The sequence below is a fragment of the Trematomus bernacchii genome, unplaced genomic scaffold (genome assembly GCF_902827165.1).
Source record: "Trematomus bernacchii unplaced genomic scaffold, fTreBer1.1, whole genome shotgun sequence".
In the NCBI taxonomy this organism is placed as follows: Eukaryota; Metazoa; Chordata; class Actinopteri; order Perciformes; family Nototheniidae; genus Trematomus; species Trematomus bernacchii.
The window spans coordinates 2,544,905-2,555,285 of record NW_022987727.1 but is presented as its reverse complement, the minus strand read 5'-3'; positions in this window follow the sequence as shown (position 1 = coordinate 2,555,285).

Here is a 10,381-nt window from a genome sequence, read left to right as displayed (position 1 = left end):
GGAAAGGGGTCTGGTACCCATGAGACCCTTGTGAAACTCAATCACACATGGCAGCCTGGTTCATGGATCAAACCACACCTTGACTCTGATCAGAGATTGTGTTCGATGAGTGAGATGTTGTTCTCTGTCAGTGAATCCAAGGGTGGGAGAAATACAAGATAAAACAGGATATGTGTGTCTGCTCGTCATAACATATTGTTTGCAAAGATTAAGCTTGTAAGTCTAAGCATCATTTCATTGAAATAGAACTGTACTTCTTTAAAGTTTTAGCGAGTAAGAGGCAAAAGGGTAGGTATGACTTGGTGGATATGAATCAAAGGAAATGTATCTCTGGGGTAAGCCCAATATTGGGTGCTCTCCCATCTCATGGGGCTACGTGAGGAAGTGCAGGCAATGCCACCATTTTCAATTGTTGTGCTAGACAACACCCAAGGACTTTGACTTGAATGGGCCTAGACTTTGGAAAGAAGGGCGGAAAGTGTAAAGCCATTGAAAATGAACCGACAAATGTAAATCTACATCAAAGATGATAAAGCATCTAACATGTGTGGGTCGGTTCTACCTTGTGGCCATATTAGGTAAAAATGTCATTGATCATCAAGCATGGTAACATGAACACAAGCGTACAGTATGTTTAACTCATAGACTGTATATAGAAGGTATAACTGGGATTGTCAGGGGGCCATAATGCTGCTAGAGAAAATTAAACTAAAGTACAGCAAAGATTTGCCCCTTGAAACTACTAGCTAAAAGAGGTTAAAGAGCTGCAGAGTCGGATGATAACTTGGTTTATTACTGCATGACCTCTGACCCATTACATGTGTATATTTGATTCATTGTTACTGTAATGTAAAAACCTTTATAACCACAGTTTTAATCTAATGAAGATAAAATAATTAGTATTATCACATATTGCTTCACTTCATCAGCCCAGAGGAATACAGGGGGTGTTTGGTAATCCCACATACAGCGCAGTGCTGGAGTCAGGTCAAATGATTTAACCCTGATAAATGTCTCCATTTCTTTCTATGACTATTTTAGATTCTAAATTTGAAAAAGGAAAACAATGTCTAATGTTGAAGGAAATGTTGCCCACCTGTTGTTATTCCATGAGAGAGGAAACATTGCTAAAGATGTAACTGGAGTCCGAGAGGGTGTAGGTGAGAGGTCCAGCGATGTGTTACAAAGGTAGAGCACTGGCTGGACACCCCCCAAAGTGTGATGTCTCACTAATGTTTTTAACGAAATGAAATAAACAGACAGCGAGTAGAGAGTTGTTTTTGTTCCTGTGTCATATTCCTAGAACGTCTGTGTCTCGTGTGGAGAGGAGATGCAGAGATATAAGGGACTTCCTTTAAATGTCAGGAATGTGGACCATTGTGTTGATCAGCTCCAGAGGATTTATGAACATACAGACGGCGTGGTGTGTCTGCGGGCTGTTTAAACAAGATATTAATCAGTGGTAAAAGGAACAATGCGTTGAATGGAAAAGGATATGGAGTGTTAACCCCAAACTAGACGAAACCCTTATGCACCACCATAACACAGACAGCTCTTTATAAATCTAAACAATGAAAATGAGAATACCCGAGTGGCACACCGAGCCACAATGAATACAGTTGTACCACTTTTACAATCCAATGTGCATTCCATTAGCCAAAAAGCAACAACAAACAGGGTATCCACACAATTGGTTGTACTGTAAGCAGATATGTCAACTAAAGTTAGTAAATAACCATGGAGGAAATCAACCCTATGATCAATAGCGTCACTCTTATCACTCATACTCATATTGGGCTCACTTCTAAAGTTAATTAAATAGTGAAAATAAACTATTCCCCATTTTTCTGGGGGCCACATAAAACCCCCTCAAGGACCCCTGGTGGCCATTGTATCCCTGGTTAAGACCCACTTGTTTAAGATCACTTCAAGTTTTTAAATATGGGAAATTAAATACATTTGATACACTCTAGTTTGTCTTGTTCACATCAACAGCGTTATTGATGTTTCTGCAGGGCAGCTCTTTCCCGGAAGACAAGCTTTATGAGTTGTTGTGAGGCGTGGAGTTATGTCTGGCAGCATACCTCACGATGGCTTGTTGCGTTAGCATTAATCACATTATATAAATATCTCATCCTCCCTGTCTCCTTCATGCTGAGTGTGTGTGTCCTGATCTAACGGGGCCTCTTTATTATTTTCGCCAGGGATTGGCTCCATTTTGTGGCCTATGGTTCCTGCTATTGTTCTTTATCTGCTTTATGGGATGCTTGTCCCGACCCCCCATGGCAGGCTACTTTGGAAGTGACCTTTTCTATGAGGCTGACTGCTGGCAGCCAAACCTCTCCTTGTGTCCCTGTCTCCTTACCTCTCCCATCCCTTTCCGTTTGCTGCTCCTCTCCATCTACTAGTGCTTCTTCAAGGCAGGCTTCTACATTGTTAGACTTAGATGTACATTGAAAAGTGTATGTCTCATACTGCAGCTTGACTGGCTCCATTATGCAATAAAATATCAGAAAAATATTACATTGTTAAACCGATAACACATTTTTCTCTGCTATGACTTCTGTTCTTGACCGTGCTTGTAATTAAGCATGTCTTGATTTCCCAGGGCAACACACTAAAGTCTTATCACTTATTTGTTAAGATCTATAGAGATATTTCTCCGCATGTTCACATGCATCATTTGTATACATCTTCCCTTTAACGTTTTTTCGAATCTTACCAACTATAACAAGTGTATTTAATTTATAGTTTTTTTTACTTTGAGTGAGTCCATTACGTTTTGTTCTAAGTCGCTGATTTCCTGTTCACTCTTGATGAACGTCGCCTGACCTGCGCCACACCTACACTATTCACGTCCATTCATCAAGCATCTGGGTCATGCATCTCCTGGGCGGGTTAGGCAGCACCGCCTACAACGACAGGCCCCCCAGGGGACTGTGTCTGAGTGTGCGCTCACAAAGCATCCTCAACAAGTTTTATGTTCTCATTAAGGTTACAACAAAGATGATGACTTAAAGACGTCACGTCTGGGTCATCACAACATATAGTCCGTTTCCATCTGATAAAGCGCTGGGTGGATCATGAACAGTAACTGTTTGGTGCGCTGCTGGTGGAGGACGTGCACATTAATAGAGCACAATCTTCCATGTTGGAGACCAAACATACCAAAACAGACAATTAAAGGGGTCAACATCTTGCCGAAGCAACCTGTCAGTCATCTGAAGAGAACAAAAGGTGAAACCTGGATATCTGACCTCCCTTCATTGTCCCATCAGGATACGGTGCCACACTAAAAACAGTCATTCGTATTGAGTCTGATCAGTGGTATTTCTGTCCCACTTGCTGACTCACAACCTTTACTCTCCTTCAAGTTAAAGATGTGGCACATTGTGTAATGTGTTGTTTATCTGCCTTTATGCAGTGCAGCAGTTTTGCGCTACAGTTTTTAATCACTTCCAGAATAACAATTAGATTCACTGAACTATAGGGGAGCTGTTTTGATCCACAGAGGGCCTTGGTTATGGGATGTGTCCCTTCCTCGCCCATACCAAAGCATTGTGCAGCTCAAGTACACAACTGCGACACAGCCTTGAACCACATTGTAAGAGCCGCTGCTGCATTGTCTGCTCCACCTTAACACTTCTGTCAACACCAGATTCACTTTCAGTTGTAGAGCACTTATTGCGTTCAACACAACGAAGAAACAACATTTCCCTGTGTTGCCGTTCTAAGCCCTCGGGTAACATTGTGTAAATTCTTCATAACTGGCGTATGTACACACACTAGCAAGGAATAATTAGTCCCAGATGTAAGACATTGAAAATGGTGGGCTAGAATATAGAATGAATATCTGCATTTGTTGATACTAGGTTAATGTACTGCATACTATTAAAACATGCATGTTGTCTGAAAAGATGAACACATAACCAAATGATCAAACTGTGAAATCAGCCACAGTGATGGGGTTTGAGTGAATGGGATTTGGCATTGATTCACTGTAGTGACTCCAGCATTTCGTCTTGTGGGTCAGACTCTGAAGGAGTGTGTCCTTGAGAATCACTGGTGCAGACAGGTACACCTCACACAGGGTTCAGGGCAGGTGGGTTGTGCTCTTTGCCCAACAATGTTGACTCAACAATTTTAGAAGTTTGAATTAACTAGTTTACTACGAACAGCAGCAACACTGACATGGAGTTAATACAAAAACTAAGGAAAATATCTCCAAGAGAAAAAAGGGACTAGAATGACTAATGTTTCAACACCACTGTGTCTCCATCAGGGACAAAAACGGTATGGAAAGCAGATACAGTAAACTAATCTAGAACAGGTAATGCCTCATTGGATAACTGGATAATCCAAACGTTGGAGTTGCCATTCTCAACGTCCCACCATGGATCCACTATCCAATAGATTTCAAAATCCTGGTAAACAAGTTATAATGTATAATTATAATATTTATGTAATGAGAGTTTACACCAGATTGGAGAGGCAGCTAATGCTGCTAGGAATGCACACAAAATCTTGTTCAAGCCAAAGAGCAGCCAAGTTAACTACATTACAGTGTTTTGTTGGAATAGTGGTTATGTTATGTCTTAGAATAAAACAAACATAATAAAACACACATCACAAACTTGGGACTCATTTTATAATCAGATTTTTATTTTAGTTATTGATCTAGCAAGGTCACTTAAACATCATTTTTCTATTAGCAAACCATGTTTAACTTAGTATGTTAAAATGCTCTTCCACATATTTATAGTTGTTTAGACTATTGTGATTCTCTTTTAACTGGATTATCTAAAAAGCCAAAAAGAAAACTATAGCTATTTCAGTTATCTGTTTTTTAAAGGAACAGCAAATGAAGGGAAAGGAAATTAAGACCTTTGGCTTTTTAATTTTGAACAATGTTATTGCCTCCTTTTATCTTGAATCATTGTCTTCAACATTATCTGCATCCCTGGTGGTTATTTTTATTCAAAATGTATTTTGTTGTTTTAATTTTCAGTCATGCAAACTGATCTATTGTCGTGTATTTTTTATTTTGTGTCCGTGTTGTTTTCAACTTTATATGTGAAATGCTACATAAGTCGAGGTTACTGCTGAATGAAAGCATCTCACTCACGTGCCTAGTACACACGTGCACAAGAGTAAAATGAGGGTAAGGGAAACTCCTGCACATGGTCTTCCTTCAAGCAAAACACTTGTCCCCCCTTTTAGTTAATTTACCTGATGAAGATCTAAGGACCAAAATGTAAGAAGGTCTCATAAGAACCAAAGATTATTTCTGACATTTTACTGCCAGTTCATAAAAACAGTAATACATGGTCTTAGTGCAGAACAGTGAAGAAAAGTGATGTTATCACATGCCATTTACAGTTTCTTGTCTACCCCTATCGTCACGAATCCCATTCAAAAGTATTCTACCTCAGGATTGTGCGGACGTCATCCTCGGAGCTCTTCAGAGTGGTTCACAGGAGTTCTGCTTCACCGACAGCCTCTGTAGCACGTACCAGGCTGAGAGCCGCAGGGTGGAGGCAGGGGGACGTGGGCCCAGAGCTGGACCGGCCCTCGCTGCCAGACCACCTTCCTGCCACACCGGGACACAAGTAAAACAAGATACAGTGGTTTTGTATTCTGTTACATTGTGCTAGAATTAAGAACCAGTACAAAATTAGTTGAAAACAATGGGACCGTGGATGCATCGTTAGGCAGTAGTTTGTTATTTAAAATTCTGAGACGTGCATTATAGCCAGTGTCCCATGCATAAGATTAAACTCTTAAATCAAAGCAGCACAAATAGTCAGCTGCACTTTTTGGCAGAGTCTATAAGGCAGCTGATCTCAACATATAAGTATAAGTGTCCTCATAAATCCTCATCATTGATTAGAGTGTAGAATAGTATCTTTGACAAGGGTTCTGCTCTGATGAACAGTGGCAGCAATGAGATCAGCCTCTCCTTGTCTTTTCTCCTCTCCTCTCCAAACATCTCCTTTTCTCTTCTCCTTTAGTCTCTCCTCTCACCTTCCCATCACTTTTTCTTTGGTCCCACATCTAAATATTCAGCATCAAAGGGCACCGTGGTACCGGCTGGGTGGCCACTAGCTTCTCATTTCCTCTCCTGCTCTGCAGCCATTCAGCGGTGGCGTGCTCCGTCAGGGCTGAGCGGACCCCAGGGAGCCCACCAGAAGCCTGTGCTCGGCGCTCACCGCCGCTTCCTGCTCATTTAAGAGAGCCCTCAGAATGGAGCACCATTGTCCTGGCTGTTATCTGATGGCCCCAGACAAAGCCAAGAGCCTGTCCCCCCCCCCCCCCCCCCCGCCACCCCCCACCACCACCGCCACAACCTCACCGCTGTGCTTGTGCTTAGGCTCTCCTGATTTGTAATTGATGTTTTCCATAAAACATGTCAATAGTTAAGAAAGGAGCTCCGCTAACACTGATAGATGCATTAAAGTGCTACACATTTAAAGCAAATCCATAGCACAGACAGACCACACAGACATGATCAGAATATTTATTAAATATTTATTAGTGCTGTGGCAGAACCTGATCCAAGCAAGTCGAGCCAAATGTAGGTAGATTTGACTGACAAGGCCTGTAGACTGATGAACAAACTGAATGTGACTTCTTGAGCAGGAACACATAGGTAACATATCAGTGAGTGTTTTGAGTTTTACTTTTAAGAATGGAAGCACAAATCATTCTGCTTTGATGACATGTCAAGTCAAGTCATGCATCATGAGAGACAACAGGCTTGAAAATGACAATGACAAGGCAAACATGGATCACATAAAAAGAAGAAAGAGATAAAACAGCTGGAAGTCAAATACATACTGTTTAAGTGTGAAGATCCTGTATGACCTGTACAGATTCAGCCTTTAATTGCAGGACAAACAAAGGAGACGTTTGTTTCTCTGCAGGCGGTTGGCAAGACAGTCCAACATACTCTACTGTCCCAACAGTATCACCAGTTTGAGGTAGGGGTTTCAGCTCTCTATCACATGAAACAAAACCTTCATCTGCTCGTCTTGATGCGGTCTGTCCCGAGAGGTTAATTATGACAGGATCGTCTCGTTCACACATTTACTTTGACAGATGTTTTGTGTAAATAATTGATGAGTGGGACCACCAAACACACTGTCAGTGTTACCCAGTGATAAGTAATGCTTAAAGGGCACTTTTCTCTATTCTTTAAGTCTTAAATGCATTCAATGAATTAAATGTCACTATTATAATCTGCAGTTTCCTTTCAAGCAAAGATGTTTTGTAAAATGTATGAAAGCAGATTTCTTTAAACGTATATCTTACTCAACATGTTCAGGTTTTCATACTCTGCAAGCAAACTGCAGGGAGTCCAATGTGAACACTGGAAATGCAGGAGCTGCTGGTTTTATGATTTTCTCCAGCACCTGCTTGACTAAAGGACTTATTGCCGTAGGCCCTAAAATATAAATAGGAGCAATAATGTTTTAGGGGAGCTTTATAATTCAAGAGATTTCTTTAGAAACACACAGGAAATACTGCTGAGACGTTTTGTATCAGTCTGAAGTACTCACATTTTAATTAAGACCGGTGTAATTTCTTTGTTTTATCCATCTGTATAGCACAACATTACTAATTCAACGTAATCATATGACAACCTTCAATAGCAATACCATGCTCTCTTAAACCATTGAATTGCATAGGAAAATCGACCCCTCAAAAATAAGGCAGAAACATCAATTACTTTATCAAGATCAGTTGGTTGGCTAGACGTACCTATTTTGTCAACCAAATGAGGTAGTTCCATGTGACTTTTTATGACAAACCATGTTATAATCCTAACAATTAGCTTTGTCAATCTCCATGGTTTGTTATATTCCTTACAAAACAAAGGAACACATTTCCAGACTTTCAGTGTGTTGATTATGATTTATATCATGTAGAGATGTTTAAAGGGCAAACATATGCCTGCTGTTCATGGTACTGTCAACCACTTTTTACACACACTTATAAAGTGTCAGGCAACATGTAGAAATGTTCTATTTAGCAACCACTACATTGCTACATTTTGCAACAATGCACAAGACAGAAACATTTCGAAACAGAACGAATGCTGATATTTGGGGAGAGCAGTAACAATATGGTAGCAGTGTCCTCTTGTGGAGTGAGGTGGTAAAGCAAATACACCATCGTTTTCTCTTCCAAATCTTAAACCAGCTTTGTCTCATTTAGCAGGTTTTTTTCTTTTGCTCTGCCATTTTCTTTTTCTGTTTGCCCCACGCACACACAGAGGCAAGGGGGTTTCCTATAGAGACACCATTGTGTGTGCTGTATCAAAGGGAGATTTGTTAAAGGAGCTTTGGTGCCGTGATATCGCCCACATCAGTAAGGGCTGCCCGTGCAGATGCCTGCGACCGGGGGGTTGTGGGGGCTGAACTGAACTCTCTACCTGATCAAGTTTCATCCTGACCTCACAGGAGAGACTGTAACAGCAGAGGGGAAACAATGAGAGCCAGCAAGGGCCACATTTCAGCTGACTTTGAGGAATAACTAATAGATCAACCCCCTTCTTACAATCTGTAAATTGGGTGTAAATATTTGCCGTCTGAAGATATATAATCCAGTAACTGTAAGTCTTTAGTGTCTGTATCAAATGTTTTGCCTCCTCAAAAGCCCTCTCTAGTGGAGAGGCAATGAACTGTGTGCTACGAGTGTGGTGTAATAGAGTTAGAATTGATAGAAGAATATTACTGAGGAAAACAGATAAAATCATCCTAATATTTTGATGTTATTGATTCGTTTCAAATCAAAATGACACACGCTAAGTGAAGAAATTATTGAGTTACACTGACAGCAGAGAGATGTCAATGTGAAAAAACTATCTGTCCCAATGTTACATATTGAATCAATATTATCACAGTAATATAATGTGGGAAACTCATGGAAATTATGTCAGAAGTAACAGAACCACAAAATGCTAGTATTTGTCAGCATGGATTTTTGAGCATCATAGACAATCATTTTTAAAGTGACTGCTTGTTCGGAATGTTGTGGATTTAAAAAGGTATTAATAGGAAAATGTTTAAAAGTGCTACGTATTAAGAGTAAATAATGTGATATCAATTTGGTTCAAGTGGCCATCAATACATAAATACCTGATCGAAAAATATATGAACCAGCATATTGTAATGCATTTATAGCACTTAGTTGCATTTATTTATTCTCTACAAAAGTAAAGCCAATATTTTATTCTACTTCTTCAGCCTTAATTAATTTTTATTTCAGAGAAATACCAGTGGCATGAGATCTTAAATAAATCAGTCAAATTAATTGAGGGAAAGGAGGTAATCCAAACCATTTTAAAGCGTGCTTTGGAGTGCAGTCCAAGCAACACATAAGCCTGTTTTACCTGTGCAATCAGAAAGCACAGGACTCAGACATTAAAGTCCTGATGTACAAGTAAATATATTAGATGAGAAAACGGAAGCTCATAAAACAACTGAAGAACACTAACTCAAACTGATTCCTCCATCTAGATCTCCCCTACTTTTTCCTCTCTTCTTTTTTGAAGATCAAGCAATGGCAAAAAGTTGAATAATTCTGCTTCTTTGATCTACACACAAGTGAGAGTTCATTTACATTTTTGATTTTTTTCCCCCTCCTTTCTGTAAGAGTGCCAGCATCAAGATTTACCTTGGTGTGCAAATGTGCTGGAATAGGTTAAAAGGAAATCTCGCTGCTCTCTCAAAGCACAAGTGCAGATGTTATGAAGTTAATTAAAAATTTAGCAATTCGTTTCTCCCGTCCCAATTTAGGCTGCATCAAATAGAAGAAAACAGACGGAAAAATGACTTATGAGAGAAGTCCATGCAGTCTGTCTTCTCACACACACGTCAACAAGGAGGAACACTTCTGTAATGTAAAATTCAGGATGAAACACCTTTGCAATTTTTCAGACAGGAGGTATCATTAATAACTATATTCAATCCTGTGAATGTGTATTGAACTCACATCAAATGTTAACTCATGATTATAATCTATGATGAAACTCCCTTATTTCTTTATCTCCAAATCTGTAAGAGTATGTTACTGAAGACTCAGAGTCCAGTCAGTTATCATCTAGTTTTCCAAAGACATTTCACTCAGCCTGCCTCATTTAGAAGATAACAGCCATAAACACATTTTAAAGCCTCCCCCCAATCCACCAATCTTCCCTACAAGTAACCGGTTTTATCCATGTTTACTAAAATTGCATCAGTATGTTGACATAGGCTTCGTATCTTCTACCAACTCTTCGATCTCCTCCGAAATAATAGTGCCATCCACAGAAAGGATGTCAAGTCTCAAGGTGCTGCACACCCCTCTCCACTCCCCCTGTGTGGATGCGGCTCCAGGA